This window comes from Bubalus bubalis, chromosome 12 (genome assembly GCF_019923935.1).
Source record: "Bubalus bubalis isolate 160015118507 breed Murrah chromosome 12, NDDB_SH_1, whole genome shotgun sequence".
NCBI lineage: Eukaryota > Metazoa > Chordata > Mammalia > Artiodactyla > Bovidae > Bubalus > Bubalus bubalis.
Window position 1 is genome coordinate 81,415,083 of NC_059168.1, and position 26,757 is coordinate 81,441,839.

General features: G+C 48.4%; 1 protein-coding gene across 2 annotated transcripts in view; it reads left to right on the top strand.

The window, feature by feature from the left end:
- The window catches only part of CYRIA (CYFIP related Rac1 interactor A), a 102,804-nt gene that overhangs the window by 39,954 nt on the left and 36,093 nt on the right, over positions 1-26,757 (top strand). For both annotated transcript variants that reach the window (XM_025261536.3, XM_044926226.2), the window contains exon 2: positions 3,739-3,890. The gene's annotated coding sequence lies outside the window, so the exon portion shown is untranslated. The remainder of the gene's footprint in view (positions 1-3,738; positions 3,891-26,757) is intronic.

Genomic DNA, 26,757 nt, shown 5'->3' on the forward strand with positions numbered 1-26,757 from the left:
GGCGGGTCACAGGTCATGGGGTCGCAGAATCAGACACGACTGAGCACAAGCACTCAGGTGCTGCCACAGCGCCGCCTACTGGTGGTCTCGGGTGGTGCTGGTTTCCTCCCTGGGGCAAAGGGACAGTGGCTGTGGCTCCAGTCATTTGTAACCATGGCAACAGGAGCAGACCAGTGCTGATGTTGTGTGAGGTTGGGCTGCTGGTGGGGACCAGAGGCGGAAGTTGTCAGTGTCTTTCTTCACTTGACTCTGTGCTCCCTGACGGATCTCTGGCCTGTGGGTGACTCAGACAGGAAACCGCCAGCCGTCCCTTCAAAAAGCTTGGACTCCTCTCAAAGATACGCTTGCTTTTCATTGCTCTGTGTTTGTTTGGATGGTGGGGGAGTAGTTTACAGAGTCAAGGCCAGAGCCCTGGAGCAGGCTTCTCCTTGGGAGGGTCTCCGTGATTGAATGGACAAGATGGAAGGAGGTGGGACCCTGTGAGGGCTGGGTGAGGATCCAAGCTATCTAAATGCTGGTCTGTGGGCCAGAGCCAGTGATGACATAGATCTCTCCAGAAGCTTGGCCCCAAATCCAGGTTGGGCTGTACTTTTTTTTTTTTTCCTTTTTTTTTTAAGCTTCTCTAGATGTACAAGTTTGGGGAACCACTGGAGTGGGTTGGACTGGTATCTAGGACTTGTCTTTGGGGGGGGGCCTCTGTATTCCCTGCCTACCGTCTAGTACCCATTCGGATCCTGTTAAGTATTATTAGTTTTGATATTACAGAGTGATTAGGTTATTAGTTTAGCTTTCTATTTGTGTGGTTGTTCAGCTTACCAGGTGACTGCCAGCCTCAATGGTGCCCACTGGGAGTTGGGGGACTTTCGTTGTGTCTGTAATTAAGTAAAGTGAACAAAATGGTAGGAAAAGATTCTGGAAGTACTTAGAGTCATGGTCTGGAGGAGACCCAGCATTCTGCTGGCCTTGACTCTCTTAGTATTGCGATAGAAGAAAGTGTGATTCTTGCCGGACCCCACTGGGGAAGATCAAGTCCTAATCAAACACATGAAAATGGTTCTAATTTTGAGAGCATTTGAGCAGGACAGGGATGGGGACGGGATCACACCCCCTGATACTGATTGCCTCGAAAGTTCCCAGGTCCTTTTGTGACACCTGGCTTCAGCCACAACCAAGAGGTGAGAGAGGTGGTCTCCCCTGGATTCTTCTTTAGGAAGCCACTGTAGTCAGGGGCCCCGGCACACAGCACCCGTGGTGGGCACCCTTCTCCTTGGCCTGTGCTCTGCTGGCAATTCACAGGCACGACCCCAAACGTGGAGGAAACTAACTTCTCTCCCTGGCCCGACCCCGATCCCCCCACTCCCCACCCCGCTACCACCATGACCTGGTTTCCCAAATGCAGGGCTCAGAAATCCCTTTCTCATCAGGCAGGAGTTGCTGTGTTTTCTCTATCATTTCCTTCCCTTCCCCCACCACTTCCTGTTTTTTCTTCCCCTTTCTCCACCCCCCCACCATCTCTCCAGCCTGTCCCTTGTTGTCCAAGACCAGGAACAGAGGCCGGCCGTTGATAATCATGATTTCCTGACGGGCCCTCTGGCTGCTCGGGGCCAGGGCCAGCCCAGCATCGCTGGGGCACGTGAGCCCTGGTTGGCAGCACACAGGAAGCCAGGGCCCTTCGAGCCTCTTGTCTGAATGAGAATCTAACGAGAATAACCCTTCATGTCCTGACAGCATTAACAGCTGCCAGAGAACCTTCGCCTGCCTTCAAGCTAACATACTGGAAAATAAGACAGCTCCCAGTGTTTTTTGGCCTAATAACTGTAGTCCAGTTTAGATGAACAAAACACGGATTTTGGAGTCAGAGATGAGTGCATGCCTAATTCTGCACCGAGTTTTCTTTATGACTCTGCAGGGCATTCTAGTTCTCTCCAACTCAGCTCTAGGTCTAACCTTTTGGGAAAATGGAACTCATGGTACCTTTAGGGGAAAGTTTTTGAGGATAAATTAGGAAACTATATCTATAAGATTCATATGGTATGAATGCTTTGCTTCATGAATGTGGGATCCCTTCTTTGGTTTTGATGTTTTGCATAGAGGAGTGGCTGTTCAAATGTACATTGTTCAGAAAAATCACATAATAAAACAACAAGGTCCTACTGTGTAGCAGAGACATTATTTTGCTGACAAAAGTCCATCTGGTCAAAGCTATGGTTTTTCCAGTAGTCATGTATGGATGTGAGAGTTGGACTAAAAAGAAAGCTGAGCACCGAAGAACTGAGGCTTTTGAACTGTGGTGTTGGAGAAGACTCTTGAGAGTTCCTTGGACTGCAAGGAGATCCAACCAGTCCATCCTAAAGGAGTTCAGTCCTGGGTGTTCACTGGAAGGACTAACGTTGAAGCTGAAACTCCAATACTTTGGCCACCTGATGCAGAGAGCTGACTCATTGGAAAAGACCCTGATGCTGGGAAAGATTAATGGTGGGAGGAGAAGGGGATGACAGAGGATGAGATTGTTGGATGGCATCACCGACTCGATGGACATGAGTTTGAGCAAGCTCCGGGAATTGGTGATGGACCGGGAGGCCTGGTGTGCTGCAGTTCTTGGGGTCACAAAGAGTCAGACATGACTGAGCGACTGAACTGAACTGAACTGAACTGTGTAGCACAGGGATCTATGTTCAATGTCCAGTAATAAACCATAATGGATATACTCAGATATATGTGTATATATATAACCAAATTGGCTTCTCTAGTAGCTCAGTTGGTAAAGAATCTACCTGCAATGCAGGAGATGTGGGTTTGATCCCTGGGTCAGGAAAATCCTCTAGAGGAGGAAATGGCACCCATTCCAGTATTCTTGTCTGGGAAATCCAATGGACAAAGGAACCTGGCAGGCTACAGTCCATGGGGTCGCAAGAGTTGAACACAGCTGAGTGGCTAAACCACCACCATAACTGAATAACTTTGCTGTATACCAGAAACTAACACAATATGGTAAATCAATTATAGTTTAACAAAAAAAAAAAGGTGGGGGGAATCACATAGTGGATGATATCCATGGGAGGAGGATCCATATGTATTTCTTTGTTTTCCTGAAACATGTAGTGACAGATAGACAAAAAGAGACAGAGACAGATCAGCTGACCTAGGGGCTGGGTATACAGACGACTCTCATTAAAAAACCAACTCCACCCACCACTGTGCTCATGGGTCCCTCTCTTCCATAACAGTATTTTTCTAATGGGAAACAGGGAGAACCATCCCAACCACATGCCTGAGGTGGACTGTTTTACTCATTCAGCTCCCAGGGGGTAATACTACAAAAAACTACAAAAACAGCATTCTGGAAAAAGTGCCACCTCTCTTTTGGAAAATCTATTTTAAAAAAGAAAAAGAAAAACAGAGAGTTCCATTCAGGGTCAATGACCACTTGTTTGAGAAGTCAGATGGGTCATGTGGCTGCTTTTTAAAAATTTGTTTTAAAATTCCAGAGGCCAAGGAATCAGAGACACGTTCTGATCTGGAGTCTCCCTCCAAGTGGCAAGACTCTTGAGTGAAGCTCTTTTCTTCTCTGAGCCTCAGTTTCCCCAACTACATGTGACAAGGTTGTTGTGTTTCTTCCGTCCCTGGTAATCGGTGATTCTGGGGCTCTCTCTGCTCTGCGTAAACGAATGTGTTATGGCCAGAGTAGAAGAGGAAATGGCCTCTCCTAGTAAAATGACTTGTGTTCCCTTTCTGCAGATTATCACTCACCAGGGACAGAGAAACCGCAGGACTCTCAGGGGCCACAGTCCTGATCTGGGGAGCCAGACTTGTCTTGGCTGAACAGCTGCTCATCTGATTCATTCCGTCAGCCTGGATTGGTGACTCCGAGTCACGGGAGAGATCTCCAGGTAAGAAACAACTGTCTTTGCTTTTAGCCGACAGCACGGTGATGACCAGCATTTTTAGTGCAGAGAATCTATGCACTAAAGATATTCGGGCTTCCAGAATACCCAGAAGTCTCAAGGATGGTCCTTCAGCCAGATTTCTCATCTCTGATTGGAACTCATGCTTCCTTACACCACATACATGTACAAGGAGAAAAAAGAAAAAAACAAGGATATAATAAAGAACTGATGTGTATTTCAAAGTAGCTCATTCTGAAGTGGGGAACTGTCCCCAGGTTCTGTAACTGCATTTTGAGTGGGAGCATTTGCTACATGAGTCTTCTGTTTAGGCAAGAAACAGAGGAGCTTGAAACATGGAGGGGGAGCAGCTCAGAGTTATCGTTGTAGGTTGCTCTGTCTCTACAGAATCCATCTAAGGGTTTCTTTCTGTCCATCCTGGCCATCCAGATTAAGACCAGCAAGGAGAGAAGTAGCTGACCTGGCATGAATTTAAGTCTCATGCCAGAGGCCTGGTTGGTGTCTCACTTGCTATAACATTTTGGGAGGTAAAACCAGCTGAATTTTGAGGTAAATTTGGCACCGCGGTGCACCACTGTGGAGCACTGGTTCCCTCGCCTCTTCCCTCATCGCCAGCATGTTGGCCTTTTTCTCTCCCACCGCCTCCCAGTCAGTTTTGGATACTTTTCTTCTTACCTGGAAGGGGAGAGGGTCACACCTACTTGCACTTCTTTGAACATGGGCCTGACACAAGCTGACGTTCTTCCCAGGTGACCTAAGATCTGCTGATTTTGTCTGCTGGGACTGTGGGGTATCAGTGCGTCTCCTTTAAGCTGGCCCAGGGCACCCACACATCCGAGGTCAGCAGTCACGAAGGAGGTGACAATACACCCTGATGACCACATGCCCGTTTGTTACTCTTTCAGTGTTTGCCGCTGTTACCTTCTGCTGTCTTCTCCTAAAGCTCTTCTTTTTCATTTACATATTTTGATTTTTCCCTGAAAAGCAAAATTAGAAGCATTTCATAAAGCTTGACAGTACAGAAGGTAAGGCCAGGTGATTTCTCAGGTATTTTCCAGTTCTGAAGTCCTGGGGTTATTTTGTCCCAGACTTGTTCCTTATACCAGATTCTCATTCTTGGGGGAACTGATTTGTCTTTGTGCTCCTTGCCTTTCTTCCTCTTATGATTTCTTTCCCCCGAGGGGTCCCTGAGTTGTAGCATAATTCAGAGGAAGGAGAAGAACTTTTGAAATTAGACAGACTTGATTTCACATCTCAGTTCTGCTATTTATTGGTTGAGTGATTTTTGCTTAGATCATCGTAAATTCCTGAGCTTCAGTTTCCCCACTGTAAGATGGGGACAGTCCCTACTGTGTTGAAGGCTTGTGCTTAAGCTCCAAGGAGACGATAATGCATTGGCGTGGGTTCTTGCAGATGGTAAACCTCAAAAAAATGTCAGCTTCTTTCCCTGGTCAACCTTATTCAGAGGTATTTCAATACAGCTTTGAGCCCCCATTGAGCTCCCTTTGAACCTGTGGCCAAAACCCTAGGGACAGGCTAGTCTACACACACAAGTAAAGAAGAGAACTGTTAACAGCTCTCGATTTCAGTGTTCTTCTTCAGTAGTAGCCTTCCCTCCTCTAGCTTTGACAGACCACCTTCTGCAGTTCAACTATTTGATGGTTTGCTCTGTTACATCTCACCACCCTCCCAGCCTCTTGTGTACATCCTTTGTCCCATCAGATAGTAGCTGAAAACTAACTCACCGCCAGCAGCTTTCCCACTTCACACCAGCATACTTCCAAGATCCAGATGAATGTCCTTACAGCTGGGATCAGCTGATTTGGGGGCAGATTTCCTGGCCCCTCAGCTAGACAGTTAGGTTTCAAGCACATGTTTGTCCAGGCCCACAACGTTGGTTTTCTTCCTTAACTGTTAGCTCTTACGGGACATTCTTTTATCCAGCCATCCACAAATATGAATGGAGCATGTCTACACAGCAGGGGCATTCTTGGGGTTAGGGTTCTGTACAAAACAAAGCAAAATTCCTGTTCCCTTTGAGCTTGCATTCTGATGGGATTAAGGGCGTGTCAGTAAATAAACAAGCATGTATTATCCCAGGTAGTACTAAGTGTTATGGAAAAAATAAAGCAAAAAATAATGACCATAAAGCCAATTCAGAGCGATAGCAGTGCCTGTATGCCTGCAGCCCCCAGCCTCCTGTTTTCGGCAGGACACCAGGGAAGCCCCCTAACTGGGTGTCACTGGAGCAGGATCCAAACAAAGTTGGGGACGGAGGCTTGAAGGAAAGTGGGAACAAAGGCTGTGAAGTGGGGATGTGCTTGGGCTACAAGGAGCTGCAAGTGGCCAGTAGGATTGGAGCAGATGGAACGAGGGACAGTGCAAGGATGTGAGGACAGGAGGCGTGGGCAGGTGGCACGGGCCTTGTGAGCCACTGTGAAGACTTGGGCTTTTATGTTCTGGTTGACTTTTCCAGAGCCTCCTCTACCCTTCCTCCTTCTTCCCCAGAATATCTCAAGGGCCTCATCCCTGAAACATCCTGCAATAGAAATGAAGATGGATGTTCTTGCCCAATAGAGTACTCACCATTCATTCCCAAACCTGTATTGGGCACTCGGTAGTGAGACTCTGGAGATAAATGAGACTTGGCCCCGTTCTAGGAGCCTGTGGCCAGGCACTGGTTCAAGGCTGCTTGGAGAGTATGCATGGATAAATCAGGTCCAAGTGAGCAGTTGTCCTAATTTGGTTACTTTGGAAGCAATTTGCCAGAGTGGGAATTTTCTGCTGGTACCTCCCACAAGTCGCTGGTACCAATTCTTTTGGAATTCATTCACCTAGACTGTTGCCAAGCCTGGCCTTTTGGGTTGAGGGAGGACCAATCCATTCAGCAAACCTGTGAGTGCCTATTCTGTGTTCGTACCAGTGCTAGACACCTGGGGAAAAGATGCTGAGATCCAGCCCCTGCCCTCAGGTGGTTTATGGTTTTCCTGAGAAGCCTGCTAGTAATTATACAGCACACCACTTATCAGATGAGAGTGGGTGTGAGGGAGCCAAGAGATGGAGGTAGTGAGCTCCCCGTCCCTGGGAGAATGTAAGCAGAATGAGTGGCATAGCTGAGGAAGCTTCCTAGGGACACACTATCTCCACTGAGTCCTGGAAGTGAGAGGAGTAGTCTGCCAGGTGAATAGCAGGGAGAGCAGGAAACTTCAGGGAAAGGTTGGGCATTTCCAGACAGAAGAGAGGTGTACACAAGGGCTGCCTCTCGGAGGACCTGTGAAGGTGAGGTGAAGGTGAGGTGAGTCTGAGCGAGAAAGACTCATTCAGAGACAGAAGGTGGGAGGACTAACAAGGGGCCTTGAATGTCAGGCCGAGAGGGTTGGGTGAATCCTGAGGACAGCTCAGAACTGGTAACAGAAACTTAAGTGAAGACAGATGGACCTGATGAGGAAGTTTTACAAAGCAAAGGGTCAGCTTTTATTTGACCCCCTGTTCTGTAAAGTGCTGATTTTACGTCTACTCCTTGTAATAGTATATGATCATACCTCAGCTGTGAAACAGATTCATACAGATCAACTTAGTGAGATGCTTGTGAGGGTGCCCAGCCTTTCCACCACGAGGTCCCTGGGAATGGTGAGTGCTGATGACCCTGCACCTGTATCTTGGTGCACAAATTACTGGGAAATGGTTAAAACACGAGTCTTGTGTTCTATTCATGGGTCCGACTCTTTGCGATCCCATGGACTACAGCACACCAGGCTTCCCTGTCCTTCATCGATTCCCAGAGCTTGCTCAAACTCATGTTCATTGAATCGGTGGTGCCATCCAACCATCTCATCCTCTATCGACCCCATCTCCTGCCTTCAGTCTTTCCCAGCAGGTGAATGGAATTGTACACATGCATTAAACAGACAATATCTGAACCCTCATGATGCACCAGCCACCATGCTAGGCCTGGGAGCATCCAGACAAATCAAGCCCGGTCAGCCCCCCAAGTAATTCATAGCTCGTGACAAAGATAGAGGAACCAGCAGTAACAGGAGCAGATGGTGGGCAAGAGCCTCAGCATAAACAAAGTGATGTGGGTGCAGAGAGGGAGCCTGCCCTCTGCTCAGGCAAGTCAGGGAATTCTTCCAAGATGGGCCATGTGAGCTAGGTTTTGAAGAATGAGTAGGAGTTGGGGGCTAGGAAAAAGTACAAAACAGGACTCTCATAAATAAGGGCGAACACTCAGTCCTCTGTGATGACGCTGGGGAGGAAGTAGCACAGATAATGCCTCAGCTCTGCTTTGAAAAAAAACATTAGTCGCTACCTCCTCATCCTCCCACCTCATTCCCGACAGAAACTAAAAATAATCATTTACTAATTTGGGTTCATCCCTTCTCTGACTGCATGGAGATTGTTAGTGATCAGAATTGAATAAAGGGGACCAAGAAAAGAAGTACAAAGGAGGAGGCAGGAGATTTTTGAAACTGTATCTGTCCTATGTTTCTCTTAGAAAAAACAATCTAGATATAGATGTTATGTATATGCACATTCTCATGTGTAAACGGGTCTGATACATATCAAAGTGCATGTATATACATGTATGTGTATGCATGCACAGTCCCTCAGTTGTGTCCAACTCTCTGCAGCCCCATGAACTGTAGCCCACCAAGCTCCTCTGTCCATGGAATTTTGCAGCAAGAATACGGGAGTGGGTTGCCATTTCCTACTCCAGGAGATCTTCCCAGCCCAGGGATCAAACCTGTATCTCTTGGGTCCTACACTGGCAGGCAGATTCTTGACCACTGTGCCACCTGGGAAGCCAGCATACAAGTATGCACACATTCATATTATATAGAATTTGTTTTAACCGAGCACAGAGCTTGGTGCCCGTGGCCTTCAGGCACGCTTGCTGTCTGGAGATGGATGCGGGTGAGAATTGACCTTGCTGACTTTCACACATCCCCGATGTGCCAAGTTCGCTTAGGGTCATGGTGTTGTACATTCAGAAGCACTGCAGGAGGGAGTCTGGATACTGGCCACGGCAAAGGAGGCTGCAGCTCTGGAAGACGAAGCACCTCGCCCGAGGCCCACAGCTATCAGCTGGTCAGGATTCAGGCCCTCTTCTGACTGTCCCTCTCCCACAGCCCCATGCTGTGTGTCACCCTATCTATGAAAAGGGAAAGCGTGCATGTGCGCTCAGTCGTGTCCGACTCTTTGTGATGCCGTGGACTATTGCCCACCAGGCTCCTCTGTCTGTGGGATTTCCCAGGCAAGAAATACTGGAGTGGGTTGCCATTTCCTGGATCTTCGAAACCCAGGCAGCTCCTGCATTGGCAGGCGAGTTCTTGACCACTGCGCCACCGGGGAAGCCTATAAATAGGGCCTCAGACTGCAGCAGCAACCCATCGTGGAGTCAGGGATACGTGTGCCCGGAAATCCTCTGTAGATCCCTCTGGTGCTGGCAACACACTATACCTTGCTGTGCAGGGGAGGAAGAAGGAAGGGGGGAAGGAAGGAAGGGAGGGTGAAGGAGGAAGAAGGAGGAGGGTAAGGAGGGATAGGATGAAGGACAGACATCAGGGTGAACTTGGGTTCTAGTCCAGGCCTGGCATAGACACACCTTTGACCCTGGATACCCCTTCCCTTCTCCATCATCACTAAGAGGGTATTGGGCTTGATTGTTGAACTCCTGTTTCTGAACTTGTCCCCAAGGAGGGTCCTTGGATTCCCCTGTAGTCCCACAGGACCCCAGTGTAGGACTCGAATTTGCATCACCATCACCAGAAAGCTCTAGAAGGTGAGAAACGAGAGCCCCGACCTCCTTGTGGAGGGCCGGGTCTCCCCCAGCCCTGGAACCAGAACAGCTGAGCCAGTACAGAGAACATGGAGGGCTCAGCTGCACCCCGTCCTCCCAGCCTTCTGCCGGGATCCTCAGTGTAACTGCTCCCTTGTTCTGTCCCCCATTTCAGGCCCCCAGCCTTCTTGCACCTCAGTCTTCCAGCCCAGAGAAGTTCAAGTGCTGGGCTTGGCCCTGCACCTTTCTTCCCTGGAGACTTGTAAGCTGCCAGCCCAGACGTCCCAGGAGGGAGCCCGCGACTGACCTGGAAAGCAGGAAGGAAGCCGGGGGCAGGAGCAGGCTGCAAACTGGCGGAGAAAGGAGTCCTGCGGAGTCATCCATGTGGGCACGGCTTTGGCCGTCAGTGCCCCACAGCTTCTCCTTCTTGCCAGTCAGCTCTCTCTGCCCTGAGCCTGCTGCTAGCCAGGGTTCTGGGGCAATTTGTCGTTCAGTCGATCAGTCGTGTCCGACTCTTTGCGACCCCATGGACACGCAGACTTTCTTGTGCTTCACCATCTCCTGGAATTTGCTCAACTCATGTCCATTGAGTCGATGATGCCACCCAACCATCTCATCCTCTGTTGTTCCCTTCTCCTCCTGCCTTCCATCTTTCCCGGCATCAGGGTCTCTTCCAGTGAGTCAGTTCTTCACATCAGGTGGTCAAAATATTGGAGCTTCAGCTTCAGCATTTGTCCTTCCAGTGAATATTCAGGGTTGGTTTCCTTTAGGACTGACTGGTTTGATCTCCTTGCTAACACCTTACTTCAATATTCAATTCCGTTTCTGGGCTGAGCTGCAGGTTCAATCATTTAATGGCTGTTTATTAGGCACTCTTGCTTGCAGAGCTTGTCCTGTGAAAAAGTGAAAGTCACTCAGTCGTGTCTGACTCTTTGTGACCCCGTGGATTTTATAGCCTGCCAGGCTCCTCTGTCCATGGAATTCTCCAGGCAAGAATACTGGAGTGGGTTGTCATTCCCTACTCCAAGGGATCTTCCCCACCCAGGAATCGAACTGGGGTCTCCTGCATTGCAGGCAGATTCTTGGAATGTCTGAGCCACCAGGGGAAATCCACCGCCCCCCCCCCACCCCAGCCCCCAAGCAGAACTTTTCCTAGATGATGGCGTTTCAGAGCTGAAGTCAGCAACGCCATAAACACAGGGAGACGTCACGAGTGTGGGACACCTCCTTCTGTCCAATGGAACAAGTGGAGCCTCGTAGGAGACCAGAGGCTGGAGAGTTCCTTGAACCAGGTGGCTTCTCAGAGGAGCTGAGAGTCTGGAGAGGAGCGGGGAGCAAGGAGGAGATGGAGGCAGGAGCCTGGGTCGGGGGAGTGGAAAGTAGGCGGAGAGAAGGATGGAGGAGCTGACTAAGGATGAATAGGGAAGGGGCTACCGTGCTGAGTGGGAGGAACAGCTTAGAGGGTGGATTTCTTGGGGGTAGTTTTCTGGCGTGGGTGTGGGTGGAAGCTCTGCTTTAAGCCCTTTTGGTGTAAAATACCTGCTCGCCAAGTGGAAATCCGTCCACTATGCTCAGCTCCGATGTCAGGCGAGGAAGAGGGCTCAGGATGCCCCGGTGAAGGGCCCCCCGGCTCTGGGCAGAGCTAGCGCAGGCCCCTCTGTGTGCGGCTGGAGAGCCCGGGCTGGGCCTCCTCCTTGAACGGCCTGACAAAGACTTGCTTGTTCTCCCCTGACATCAGACCTCACCCTCAGGATTTCTCTGTTCTTCTGGGGCAAGATCTCACACAGTGATAATAGAGTGAAAGGGAAGGGAGGAATCGAGTGAAGAATGTCTCAGGCGTCACCATGCCAACCGGCTCCCCAGGCAGAGGGTAGGAAGGGGGTGCCAGCCGTGTGCGCCCTGGGCATCTTTTGGGTCACACCCTGCCAGGGACAGCCCTGAGCTGCTGACAGCCTGGTTGGAGATGAACGGGAGCTGCTGATGTTGGTTCTGAGAGATGCTAGTGGCCTGGTCAGTGATAGACAAAATATTAGTGAGTCACGTTGATTAATTGCTGCACATAGTGGTTTGCTTGTTTTCTGTTGGTGTGTGTGTGTTTTATCTTAAGTAAGTGTTGCATTTAAACACCTGGTTTTCTATTTGTTATTTTAACAAAGATTTATTGAGAGAGCTCTGCCTTGTAAATTTCGTAAAAGTTGTCTTTAGAGGGTTCTGTGAGATCACTTGGTCTTGCTTCTGTCTGATCCTTTTTTCAGATGAGTAAACTGAGGCCAGGAGAATGGGAGGCATTGTGGAAAGTGGCAGCAGTAAAGATGGTATAGCCTTCTTGTCCAGGCTCCAGGATGCAGATCCTGTGTGACAAGCCCTCAGCCTAAGACCTGGTCCGAGGTGGGGGATTACTGAATGCCATCCCTGCTTACCTTCTGTGCTGTGATTTGTGCCAGGCGGCGGGTGGTGGGGGCGGGAAGGGGGCTGTCAATAAATGAACTCACCCTTAAAACAAAATGAATATGAAACTAGTACAAGGGGAACCCCCGGTTTCACTTATCTTAAGACAATCAATCCTAAAACAACCATTTACTTGTGATATACAGGATGGAAGGGAGATTTGGCACTGGAAGTTCACATCCTTAATCTAGTGCATGCATGCATGCGTGCTCAGTCACTTTAGCTGTGTCCAACTCTGTGCGACCCCATGGACTGTAGCCCGCCCGGTGCCTCTGTCCGTGGGATTCTCCAGACAAGAATACTGGAGTGGGTTGCCATGCCCTCCTCCAGGGGATCTTCTCGACCTAGGGATTGAAGCTGTGTCTTTTATGTCTCCTACATCGGGAGATGGGTTCTTTACCACCTGGGTCAGATTCATGGCCAAGGCCATAGGCTAGTAAGTGAAAGGGGAGCCAGGGTCTCCACGGTCTCTTCAGTGTGTTTCCCACATTCTGCCCTCTACTCCACCAGATGACCTGGGATTACTTTGTTGAGCTGGGTTCTCAGCTGCTAGGAACTGCGGAGCAGCCCCTGACCTGGTGGTTGAGTTAACAATTTGCTATCTTCAAGTGGAATTTAGAAATAGCCTAAACAATACTTGATCTGTCTGTGAGAGCTGGCAACCCTGGAGCATATGCAGGGCACAACTTTCAAATTTAGTCATTTGTGGCCACAGACACCAGCCTGGGAACTCTGGCTGCAGGGTCAAGTTTAAACCAGGATAGCACATGGTTGAGTCATCAAGGGCAGGGCTGGGCTTAAACAGAAATCTGGAGATAAACTTGGTGAGCTTGTTTGTTTGGTTTAATTGTGGTCTTGCGGGATCAGCCCAAACAGGGAAGTTCCACAGTCCCTCTGCTAACTCCTCTGTGTATGTCGAGTTTCCTGCCGGAGCATCCTTTGTGAAAACAACACTCTACTTCTGCACACCTCCTGACTCTGTTTATACATACAGGGTGGGGTAACCAATCGCTAACGGAGGATCGCCTGCTCTCCCAGTTTAGGCTTCCAGAGAATTTTCCAGATCCGCAATATAATTTTAAGCGGATGTTGCATGAGAATGAGCGGTCAGAATTCATTCTGATCAGCTTGGATAGGATTTCAGCCCTTCCTTCCTTCCTTTCTTTCTTTCTTTCTCTCTTTCCCTTTGCAACTGGAGTCAAGTTGATTCAGCCACCAGACCCGTTTCCCTGGGTGGAAAAGGTAATTTGAGAAATTTAGGGGAAGAGGCTGGGAAGGAGGATGCTTACACCAAACGGGTGAATCTATTCATTTTTCTTTCCCACCAAATGTCACGGCTCCATTTCCAGAAAAGTGGTCAAGACCAGTGCTTTTGACGTGCTCGTGAACAGGGATGAAGCCAGTTAATGTGTTCAGTGAGCACTGGGTGCCACAGCTGTGAACGTGAGCCTGTTTTACTACCAAGAGGAGCAACGTTTAGAATATATTCAGGGCGTTGAAACTGATCCCTCTGCTTTGTCCGTTTTGTGAAAAGGACAAACTTCTTTTGTGAAAAGTGTTAGTCTCTTAGCAGTGACTCTGCGACACCATGGACTGTAGCCTGCCAGGCTCTTCTGTCCACAAAATTCTCCAGGCAAGAATACTGGAGTAGATAGCCATTCCCTTCTCTAGGGGATCTTCTAAACCCAGGGATAGAACCTGAGTCTCATGTCTCTTGCACTGGCAGGCAGGTTCTTTACCCTCTGAGTCACCAGGGAAGCCTGACCGGCACTTTTAACGGGAGATGAGCACTCCCCTTAGTGGAGAAAGTACTTAACTGCAAGCTCTTAACATTTGCCCAAAGAAAAGCTCTTGGTTGTGGCAGAAATACATAGATTTAGTATCTCTGAAAGCCAACTACTTATCTACATTTGAAAGTTATTGTGAGAATTAAGTGAGATTATTTGTGGGCAGCGCTTAAAATGGCATTGAGTGAAGGATTGAGGGTCAGCAGCTGCTAATTTGGAGAAGGCGATGGCACCCCACTTCAGTACTCTTGCCTGGAAAACCCCATGGATGGAGGAGCCTGGTAGGCTGCAGTCCATGGCGTCGCGAAGAGTCGGACACGACTGAGCGACTTCACTTTCACTTTTCACTTTGCTGCATTGGAGAAGGAAATGGCAACCCACTCCAGTGTTCTTGCCTGGAAAATCCCAGGGACGGGGGAGCCTGGTGGGTTGCCGTCTATGGGGTCATACAGAGTCGGACATGACTGAAGTGACTTAGAAGCAGCAGCAGCTGCTAATTAATTGTGTTTATCTGAGAATGAGGATTTGGGAAGCAAGGGGCTGAGTGACGTCATTTGGGGAGTCTTCAGGGCCCTCTGTGCCCCCACTGATACCTATCGGGAAAGATGAATGAAGAGTAGTAGACAGGACTTACCTGGGATGGGACCCACTGCCAGCCCACCTGCTCCAAGGCCAAAAGCAGTGAGGACCACTTCAGAATGCAGGCCTTCTTGCCTTGCCAGAGCTTTTATTTCACAGAGCATCCCACAGTGCAATTCCAACCCCACTTGGTGAGGAGACACTATTCCTTTGCCACATCTGTCCTTGACCTTGGACTTCTCGTAGCTCAGCTTCCCAGTGATGCTGAGACAGCTCCACAAGTCTCCTTTTGTGAAAGTGACTCACTGGCCAACTCCTCCTAGCTGCGGGAGGAGATGTCTTTTTCAGAAGTTAATTTGGGCATTACCGAGGCTGTATTTGGCTCTTCTGATGACTCAAGTTTTCTTTCTTTTAATTGTCAGACCTAAGATGTGACTCCTAGGAGTCTGAATCCAGTTACATCTTTATTAGACTAGATGTGAAAGTGGGGGGAACAATTTTTCTTCCCTCTCCCCTTCCTTTATTCTTTCTTTTCTTCCTTTCATTCATTCCTCCCTCTCGCTCACATTTCCCTCCTCTCCCACTGGCCCCTCCTCTTTCCTTCCCTCTTGCTCTAAGGTGATGGCCGGCACTCTGGTGAGAGGTCCTTGGATACACACATTGGCTCCCACACCTTCTTCTGTCCACTCACTTTTCCATGTATTCGGAAATACGTATTCCCTGAACGGCCTATTTTGGATTCAAACATGAATCAGTCCCAGTCCCTTTGCTGTAAGGATTCATCCTTTAGGGTGAGAGGCAGACAAGTGAACAAGAATGGCAAGATTGAGGGAAGGTGCTGGAAGAGGGCTCCCAGGTGGGTGGAGGAGCAGAGGGCAGGCCCCTCCCTGGACCAGCCCCGGACTGGCACCAGCAGCGGCACCGGCCCCTGGCTGGTGGTGGACATAAGTTTGCTTGGCAGAGAACCACCTTTGTAGCAGTTTTAAATGCCACCTAGGAAGACTGGTCCCACCACTTCATCATAAGCCAAAGATGGATGTGCCAACAGGTGTCATGGCCAGGCCTCTGCCCAGCTGTCACTCCAAAGGCCTCTCTTCTCTATCCACAGAGAATGTCATTGCAGCCACGGGGGACTTAGGGCTTCCCATCCTCCCAACCCCAGACCTCCGCAGCCACCAAGGCCCACTGACAATTGAGTGAGCAATTGTCCTCCCACTCCATAGCCCCCTCCTGCAGGAAGCCCTCCCAGGTCCTTCCAGCGAGAGAGGTCCTCTCCTGTCTTCCGCCCTCTTCCCCGATACCAGTCATCACTAGAACCTTCCGGCCTTCGTAGCCACCTCTCTGTATTTGGCTGCACTGGGGCTTCGTTGCACACATGGGCTTCTCCTGCTGTGGAGCACAGGTTCCAGAATGCACAGGCTCTCCAACTGCAGTGGGCAGGCTTTGTTGCCTCACTGCATGTGGGATCTTAGCTTCTCAACCAGGGATTGAACTTGCACCCCCCGCATCGGAAGGTGAATTCTTAACCCCTGGACCACCAGGGAAAGCCCTTTATAGCCACCTTTAAACATGGCTTCTCTTTGCTACCAGGCCACTGCAGGGGCCATGGCTTACGTAGCTCTAGTCTAAGAAGAGCAAATGTTTGTGCCTTTACTGACTATGCGCCAACTTTCCTGTCCTCTGTTAAGGGCTGTGCTGGGTATGGAGGCTGGACCACTGATTAACACCTGCCTTCAGGAAGCTCAGGAGACACATAGGAATATTATATTTTGATGGAAATATTTACAGCATACACAGAGTGTATATATTAGGACCAGAACAAGGAAGAGGTCAGGTCTAACTTGGGAGCTTGTGACAATGGAGAAGAGGGATGTTGTTTTGGGTGGAGGTGGGCATCAGCTGAATCAAGTCACATGTGAAGTGAAACGTAGGTGGGTAGATCACTCAGCAGAACCAACAGTTTTGCCAACTACACAGAATCTTCAGTGTTACTGGTAATTTCTAGAAATGTTGAAAGAATTCATTACTTGTTTCAACTGCCATTTCCTGGGCAAAGTAAGTGGACTCCCAAAGTCTCGGCAGTAAACAGCATCATTTCACCATCTCTTGGAATTTTTTTGAAAGTCAGCGGACATAGCTTTGGTATTTTCAAATTACCCCCTACCTACTCCCTTCATGTTACAAATTTACTATTATCGTCATTGCAGTGAGACCTGATTTGGACTTCAAGGGCTGGCAGGTCGTTAGTTGCTTCTGGAATTCCCAAGGAAAAAAGTTGGAATTAAAGATCACATTAGACCTTTGAATACACATGATAGATGAAACCCAGCTGCCTAAGCATTGCCTTATTAGGTACTTTGGGAGCCACTTTATCTATGTATGAAAATTAGTTGTTGTTTAGTCGCTAAGTCATGTATAAGACTCTTTTGTGACCCCAGGAACTGCAGCCCACCAGGTTCCTCTGTCCATGTGATTTCCCAGGCAACAATACTGGAGTGGGTTGCCATTTCCTTCTCCAGGGCATCTTCCCAACCCAGGGATCAAACTTGCGTCTCCTGCATTGGCAGGCGAATTCTTTACCACTGAGCTACTGGGGAGCCCCTGGTTATAGTGAGTGCATTTGCATACCTCATGATGTTTGATGCTTCGGAAATACACAAAGACTTGAGAATAATTTCTCTTGGGTCATTTAGGCGTTCTACCTGATTTTGAATTACTGCTTTTTCTCAGAGGTAAACTCTAGAAGCACTCTCTGTCTGCAGCAGTGGCCAATTTCCGGATAGCGTGTTGCATTCTCCAGTATTGGAAAGCTGTCCCCACCATCCTTCCCAAATAGCTGGAAATCCAAAGGGCTCCATGGACCAAGACCAGGAGGCTCTGTGGAAGAGCAGTCAGCACACAGTTCTGTTTCTTAAATGGAAGTCTCGTCCCGTTTCTAATTAACTTAGCTCCTGGTGTGACTTTAGGTTGCCTGAATACATTTTTAGAGATGGTTAGACATTCTCATTGCATTAAAACCTCAGGATGCTGGAGCAAGGAGTTTTCCAGGTCATCTAGCCAGTCCTAGAGGGCTAGAGACCATGAGGATGAGACTCAGAGCTAGAGCTGGGGGGTGGAGGCAGTGGGAAGGGGATGATGACCCTCCCCAGGGTTTCGTGGTGAGCACATGGCTGAAAAGAGATTAGGACGAGAGGCAGTGACTCCCTGTACCACTCCAGTGGGTGGGCAACCCACTCCAGTATTCTGGCCTGGAGAATTCCATGGACGGTATAGTTCATGGGGTCACAAAGAGTCGGACATGAATGAGTGACTTTCACTTTAACAGTCATGGTAGCTTCCATGACCTTCAGGCCCTGGGTTACACAGTAACCGTCTAACCCACTCAAGCACCAAGCTGCATTTCTTCCCAGGAGTATCCTTGCTTCTGCTTTCTGGATTCAGAGTTCCTATGTAATCAGTCCTCAGCAGATTCTCCTGTCTCTTCCTCTACTTTTCCCCCAAAACACAATGTCTGTTTTAGAGGTTCATACTGTTCCTCACTGGGACCAGGCTCGCTGACCACGCACTTTCCCATCCCCTGGAATGACTACTTCTCCCTTTTTGTTATCTAAATAAGAGTATCCAACCTAATGCACACACTCCTGTAGTTTAAATGGAAAACAACAAGGGCTTACTGCACAGCACAGGGAACTCTGCTCAGTGTTAATGTGTGGCAGCCTGGATGGGAAGGGAGTTTGGGGGAGAATGGGCACCTGTATATATATGGCTGACTCCCTTTGCCGTTCACCTGTTGAGACTATCACAACACTGTTAGTTGGGTAGCTTTTCCCTTCTCCAGGGGATCTTCCCAACCCAGGAGTTGAACCCAGGTCTCCCACATTGCAGGTGGATTCTTTACAGCTGAGCCACAAGGAAAGCCCAAGAATACAGGAGTGGGTAGCCTCTCCCTTCTCCAGCGGATCTTCCTGACCCAGGAATCGAACCGGGATCTCCTACATTACAGGCAGATTCTTTACCAACTGAGCGATCAGGAAAGCCCTAATTGGGGTTCAAACACAAAATAAAAAGTTCAAAAAACAAACAGAAAAGACTGTCTGACTGAAATAACAGATGACCTGAGACCCTCTCCTTCCATGAGAGGCTAGTGGAAGAAACGTGTTCTATGGGAGGAGAAGCTCCAAGGGGTCATGGGAGTTGTGTTTCTGAACTGATGACTTCATTCATTCACTCTACGTATGGAGTTCCTATTGTGTGTCAGGCCCTTGTCTAGGAGCTGGAGGGTATATGTCAGTGGCGAGAGAGATTAAAAAGAAAAATAAAAACAGTGAGTGGGGAGTCGGGTGAAGTATGATGTTGGAGAGGTTGGTTAGATTGAGCTCCACCGAAAAGTAAGCCCTGAACAGAGGCCTAAAGAAAAACCATGCAGACATATTGAGGGAAATCATTCTAGGCCTAAAGATTAGCAAAGCTCCTGTGTCAGAAACTCATGTGATAAGTTAAAGAGTGAAAAGGGAAGAGGCCAGAAGCAGTGAGTAACCAGCGATGGAATGAGGAATTGCAGGCAATGAGCTACCTTGTGGAAATGTCACCTCAGGCCTTGGTGACTATGATGAGAATTGTGTATTTTATTCTAAGTGAAACAGGGAGCCATTGAAGGGACTTTACCAGAGGAGTGACATGCTGAAACTTAAAAAAAAAAAAATTATTATTTTCAAATTTTTTTAATGGGAGGATAATTGCTTTTACAATATTGTGTTGGCTTCTGCCATACATCAACATGACTCAGCCACAAGTATACTATGTCCCCTCCATCCTGAACCCCCTCCCCGCTTCCACCCCATCCCACCCCTCTAGGTATTTACAGACCACTGGGTAAAGCTCCCTCTATCACACAGCAAATTCCCACTTGCTGTCTATTTTGTGAGTGATTAGAAGCTGGGAAATCTTTTAAGAAGTGAGTATGATACTCCTGGCAAGAGATGGGATGGCTTGTGGGCTGGGCTAGGACTCTGATAACACCTTCATGTCTGAGAGATGTTCAAATTCAAGCTGTATCCTAAAAGGAAAGCTGATGGGATTTGTTAGCTTAGATATGGGATGTAAGAGAAAGAAAAGTCAAGGGTGACACGGATGTTTTTAGAATGAGTGTCTGAAGACATGGAAATGCCATTTACTGAGAGAAGAAGGACTGGAGAGGGGGCAGATTCCTAGGGAAAAAATAAAAACTTTAATTTTGGATGTGTGACATGTGAGGTGTCTGTTAGAAGTCAAGCAGTTAATCAGATAAATGAGTCTGGAGTTCAGGCAAGGGGATCAAGGTCAAGGTGACAGTTATAAATTTGGACGTCATCTGCATACATCTTCTAACACGGTATTTTAAGCCATCAGATATTAATAGTTGTGTCAGAAAGGGAAATTCTTCTTCATGGCCAGAAGGGCTGCACTAAGACCAGTGACTAAAACAAGAAAAATAATGATAGTAACCATCTAGTCAAGGCTATGGTTTTTCCAGTGGTCATGTATGGATGTGAGAGTTGGACTGTGAAGAAAGCTGAGCGCCGAAGAATTGATGCTTTTGAACTGTGGTGTTGGAGAAGACTCTTGAGAGTCTTCTCAAGTTGGACTGCAAGGAGATCCAACCAGTCCATTCTGAAGGAGATCTGTCCTGGGTGTTCTTTGGAAGGACTGATGCTAAAGCTGAAACTCCAATACTTTGGCCACCTCATGCGAAGAGTTGACTCATTGGAAAAGACTCGGATGCTGGGAGGGATTGGGGGCAGGAGGAGAAGGGGAACGACAGAGGATGAGATGGCTGGATGGCATCACCGACTAGATGGACATGAGTTTGGGTGAACTCCGGAGTTGGTGATGGACAGGGAGGCCTGGCGTGCTGCAATTCATGGGGTCACTAAGAGTTGGACACGACTGAGCGACTGAACTGAGTTGAATAGTATTATGCTCTCAGTCGCTTCAGTTGTGTCCGACTCTTTGAAACCCCATGGACTGTAGCCCACCAGGCTCCTCTGTACATGGGATTTCTCAGGCAAGAATACTGGAGTGGGTTCCTATTTCCTTCTCCAGGGGATCTTCCCAACCCAGGCATCAAACCCGAGTCTCCTATGGCTTCTGCGTTGCAGGTGGAATCTTTAGCACTGAGCCACCCAGGGGGTTATGGCAACTACTATTTATGCATCTGGCCATTTATATACGTTGTGTCATTATTTCTAAAAACCAGCCTTGAAGAGGTGGAAATCATCTCTGTTTTACTCATATTGAAGCTCCGATTCTGGGAGGGTACGTCAATGTTGTTAAATACATTGATTAAGACCACCCAGCCAATAAATAGTTGAGCTGGGATTCAAACTCAAGTTCGTATTTTTGTGGCTATGCTCAACATCACAGCTCAGTTTAAGAAGTCTTTTATCTTTGAGAAAGACAACTTAGCTCAGAATTTCTGTCAGCTTGTCCCTCACCTTTGAGGAACTTGTCTGGAAGATGGGGCCTTTCAGATGCTGGGTAAAATACTGCATGTCTGGGCTGTCCTTGCCAACACGGAACACACACTGTAAAGCAAGGAAGGGAGAACAATTTGAAAAAGAGACGATACATCAGAAAGATAAGTCACATGCTCTTAACACATCTGAATACTGGCCACAGTTTAAGCCAAGATGTTACCCTTGATTTCCTTTCCTAGTTCCAGAGATCAGATGACAGTACCCACCCTACTGGAGACAGGTGGAGAAGGGGAATACAGGTATTTCTTTCACACTGGCTGAGTGTATCTGTCATATCCTTTCAAGCTTGCCACAGCCAAATGGGGCTTCCCAGGTGTCACTAGTGGTAAAGAATTCGCCTGCTAATGCAGGAGATGCAGCAGACACAGGTTTGATTCCCTGGAGGAGGAAAGGGCAACCCACTCCAGTGTTCTTGCTTGGAAAATCCCATGGACAGAGGAGCTTGGCGGGCTACGGTCCATGGAGTCAGAGAGATGCAGACATGACTGAGTGACTGAGCACGCATAGCCAAGTAAGAGCTGAATTTTCCACCTAGGAAAATAAGACCTGAGGGGTGACAGGGCTCGTCCAAGGACCTGCAGGCAACGCATGTTATAGGCTTTCCAGACCCCAAAGTTCATGCCCGTTGCACCGTTGTCCTTAAGAAAAGAGAGAAGAGGCTGGATGGAATGCTGAGAATGGCTTGCGTTATCCTCCGCCCCTCCCCGGCTGCAGTTCCTAGGGCGGCCGGCAGAGGGCGCCACGCCCCCGGCTCTCGCAGCCGGCGGCCTGAAGCCATGTTGAATGAGCAAACGTCTGCAGCCGCCTCCGCGAGATGGAAATGTCTCCTTGGCAGGAAATCCGCGAGGAGCACCGCGGGGTTGTGCAAACAGCCTCACAATGTCCGCTTGTGTGTGTGCACTCGGCTTCGCCTGCGTCGCCCACAATGCTCTGGTTTTTTTTTTTTTTTTTTTTTGGATAATGGGCCTCTGTGGACCCATAGGCCTTGTCATGCAAAGGGAGTGACCTGTGTTTGTCATAAATGGGCTCTTGTATGATTAATCGCCACGCGAGCGCGCCCGCAGCCGCCGTGCAGCGCCCGCCTCACCTCCTTGCCGAGGCGGTGGTCTCAGGCGCTTTCTTCCCTCGGTCCAAAGCAGCCGTGCAGAATTTATGGCTAAAAGGGAAATTACTTGTTTGCATTGTGGTTGCGGTTTTTTTCATATGCGAGACCGGAGTTGCAGAAAACGACCATTTGTTGCTGGAGGCTAGCTGCATGCCGGATGCTTTCCTCTTTGCTTTCAGTACATTATCTCACTCAATAACGACACTGCTTGGGAACTATTATGATGTGCATTTTACAGATGAGAAAAGCTCAGATTCAAAAGAGTCGAAAACCTAGGACTTGCTTGGTGGTCCAGTGGCTAAGACTTTGTGCTCCCAATGGAGGTGGGGCCCAGGTTCAATCCCTTGGTCAGGGAACTAGAGCCCTCATGCAGCACTGAAGACCTGGTGTAGCCTAAATAAATACATATTTTAAAAATAAGCAAACAAAAGAGATTCCCCCAAAACAGAAAAGTACAGGACTTGCCCAAAGTCTCCACAGTCTGTGCAGTTGCCACTAAAGGACTCCTTTTGTTTTTCAGCGTGGTCCACTGTCCACGCACTTGGAACTGTCTCCTGGCCTGGCCACCCATATGATGGAATCGGCGATTTTAAAATAAATGAGAGATTTCTACTCTTGAGTGTCAGTATGTGTGTTGTACTTCCTGGAATCACGTGAAGAAACATGTATGTCTGAGCATAGGTGCATTTTTCTAAGAAAGCTGCTTTTCATCAGATTCTCAAAGTTATCTGTGATCATAAGACAACAGAGTCGAGCCTCCCATAATATCTCTGTTTTGGGAAATGCTTATTTTCTTCCACCTATTCCTCTGTTAGTCACCTAGTTTTGTCTGACCCTTTGCGACCGCATGGACCTTATGGACTGAAGCATACCAGGCTCCTCTGTCCATGGGATTCTCTAGGCAAGAATACTGGAGTGTGTTGCCATTTCGTTCTCCAGGGGATCTTCCTGACCCAGGGGTTGGACCCAGGGGTTGAATCCAGGTCTCCTGCATTGTAGACAGATTCTTTAGTGTTTGAGAAGGGGATGACAGAGGACGAGATGGTTGGATGGCATCATCGACTCAATGGGCTTGAGTTTGAGCAACTCCAGGAGACTGAAGGACAGGGAAGCCTGGTGTGCTGCTGCGGTCTGTGGGGTCACAAGGAGTCAGACGCGGCTGAACGACTGAACAACAATTCCTCTGTTGGTCTTGTGTGCAGCTGACAATCATATGGTTGTAGATATGCAGTGACTCCTATGGAAACTCGCATTCTGTTTCAGTAGCCATCAGTACAGAGGCTGTGTGCCCGACCCCTGCTTGGAGTTTGGATGGGCAGGGGTGAAGGGGGAGAGGAGTGGACTAGGAGGAGTGGGGTAACATTCTGAAGATGAAGAAGACACAGCCCTTGAAAGAATTCACAGCAAGGCCAGGAGGTCAGGGAGGAGGTTTCTGGGAGGAAATGTTTGATTTGGGCCTTGAAAGATAGGACCTCCACAGGCTGAGGGGAGGGGAAGACTTAACAGGCAAAGGAAGCAACATGAGCCAAAAAAACAGAAGCAAGAACGAGGCCAGAGCTCTGGGCACCATCTGTGTTCTGATGTGACAAAAGTAGAATGTTCCGAGGAGCTGAAACTTGAAAGAGCGATTCAGATCAGGTTTCAGTACCAGGTGAAAAATTGGACCCATCTAACTCTGACAGTCAGCTTGGGAAGTGCTTACACTGAAGTGCTTTTCTCCTTTCACCTGGCTACCCGGTATCCCTCCTGGCCAGGGTGTCACCTTGAGAAGCAGCTCCCTGTAGGAGAGGATCTGTCTTTGGGAACTCAGCACACCACCCCCCTACCCCACCCCACCTTTCCTGTCCCAGCTTACAGTGATGGTCTTCACACCTTGCTTGGATTTCAAATGAAGGATTTTATTTTAAAACTTTACTTGGGTTTGCAATGAAGGGTACTGCAAAATCAAGGCACTTGTTCCTTTCAGAAACTGGAGACCAAAGCAGAGCCCCTCCAGCCTCTGAGATTTCAAAGGAGGTTTTCGGCCCTTAGGATGAGCTTGAAATGTGATGGATCACACCAGCCCTTCCTTGGCTTCCAATTCTTCAGGTTTTCAGTATATGGAATGGCTTTTGTTGACTTGTTGGTACTTCTGTAATTTTTGACATCCTCTCTCCCCAACCCTGGGCTTCCCCGATGGCTCAGTGAATAGTCTGCCTCTAACACAGGAGACACAGGAGACCCAGGTTCAATCTCTGGGGAGATCCCCTGGAGAAGGAAATGGCAACCCACCCTAATATTCTTGCCTGGAAAACCCCATGGACAGAGGAGTCTGGTGGGCTATAGTCCATAGGGTGGCAAAGAGTTGGACACGACTGAGCAACACTACAAACTATAAAACCCCCCAATAAATTTGAACTGGGAGGTAATACCCCTAATGCTTTGACATCCGAGTCAACTCCAAAGTCTCCTTTGGTGCACAGGTCAACCTCCATTTAAGAAAGTTCAGGATCTGAAATCCTAGCTTTACGAATCAGGTCAGTCCCTGACTCTGGGAGGGTGGGAGTCTTCAGGGGGCTTTCACTTCCCAGAAGGACCCCCATCTATAAGCCCCATGCCTGATAGTGCCCTCATTTGAGAGGTCATGTTTTACCCCCTGACAGTGAAGTATGGAGGCAAAGAGACCTCAGGCACAGATGTGTGGACCAGCTGCCTATGGCATGAGAGCCAGCCAGACAGGGACTGGGGCTGCGGGAAAGCCTTTTTTTTTTTTTTTTTTTTTTTAGGCTGGATTGTCAGATTGCAGAAATAGAAGAGATTTAATTCACCAATGTGCATTTTACACAGGACATTTCCTGTAATGGGCACAGAGTCTGCTATGTAATCTGAGGTGCTTGGGGTATCTGGTGTTGGGTTGAGGGAAGACAAGAGAGAGCCTGAGATAGTGACCAAAGATGATGACCAAAGATTGCACCAGGAGAAGGCCTTAGAGAAGTGTCAGGGCTCGGGTCAATGTGGAAAGTACCTGGATAGAGTTTGGTTTAAGGTGGGCAGCGGATGCAGAAATCTCGGGGACACTCGGGTTGTTGGCTCATAATTCATTAGGCAGTGAGGTATTTCTTTGAACAAGGAAGGAGGAGGACATTTGGGAAGAGCAGAACTTAAGGATATCAGGGCCTTTCCCAAATTGCTACACTTGCAGGAAATTCCCTTAGAGTTACTGGCCTGGAGTTGAGGAGGGAGATCCAGTTTGGGGCTAAAGGTTGAGAAGTCTTCTGCATATGAATGAAAATCACAGTCCAGGGGGTTTCACCTGGGAGCAGGAGAAAAGGTGTAAAGGATGATCATTGGAGACAGACACTGAAAGGTTAGATGGAGCAAGAGGAGACTGCAGACGGATCACTCAGAAATGAGGGGGTGCAAAGAGGTCCTCCAACATCTCAGGGAACAGGGCTTGGCCAACGGCATGCAAGGCAAGACTTGTCCTCAGCCCCAGCTCTGAGCAGCAGGAGCCTGGCTTCTGTCAGTTTAAGTACCTGAGAAGCAATTCTGGGAAAAGGAGATCTATAATCCAAGAGAAACTCAAGTCTGTTTAATCTAAGTCATTTGCCCGTTAGAGCAGCCCAAACTTTTGGCAACTTCCTCGAGTTCCCTTTTGGGTTCTAGAACTGAAGCGAAGCCATCTGAGAAAGGGAATATATAGCTTTCCCAACACCACTCAGTCCATGGAAGGCATTTCCAAGGCTAGAGCTCAGGGCCCTGGGCTGCTGCAGGGGTCACTCTCCCTTTGAAATTGGGAAGTGACCTGGGTGGACTTCCCTGGTGATTCAGATGGTAAAGAATCTGCCTGCAATCCAGGAGACCCAGGTTCGATCCCTGGATCAGGAAGATCCCCTAGAGAAGGAAATGGCAACCCACTCCAGTATTCTTGCGTGGAGAATCCAGTGGACAGAGAAGCTTGGTGGGCTACAGTCTTTGGGACTGTAAAGAGTCTGACACGACCAAACAACTAACACTCCTACTACTGAGCGGGTTACGACTGTCAGCCTTCTTTCTAGGAAAGGGGAAAGCTCATCAAGCAGTCTCCCCATCACCAGGTTCTTGATTTCACAAGTGGAAGGGAACAAATTCACTAACGACGCCCCAGTGGTGGGCTGGTCCATAATGAAGCAGGTTGATTGTTTCCATATTCACTAGTACTGGAAATTGGGGCAGAGGGGAACACATTGACTTTCATTCCCTAAAAAAGAATCTAATTTTGCCCTCATTTTTTGGAGACTTTTTGCTGCTGTAATATTGATGTTTATGGGGAAATTAGCTCTGATGAGGTAATAGTCTATTTTAGAAAACTGAACTCAGATATTGAAAGGACTATTTTAAACCTGCGCTTAATCGTTCTGCTCCGTAATGGTCTCAGGGTATTTTTTTGGAGAATTCCCATGGATTGCCTTACAACTCGACTCTAGCAGCTTATATTCCGCTGGGAACGCCCAGCCCTTTTGAGGGACACCGTGGTATTAATGATGGATGAGAATATTCAAGGCATTTTCCCATTTGAGTGCCATTACTTGTGGTGTTAAAACGTTTCAAAAACACATTTTAGCCATTAACTCATTTTTATTGTCAGATGAAAGTGCTTAATAGACTCACTCTAGTTTCC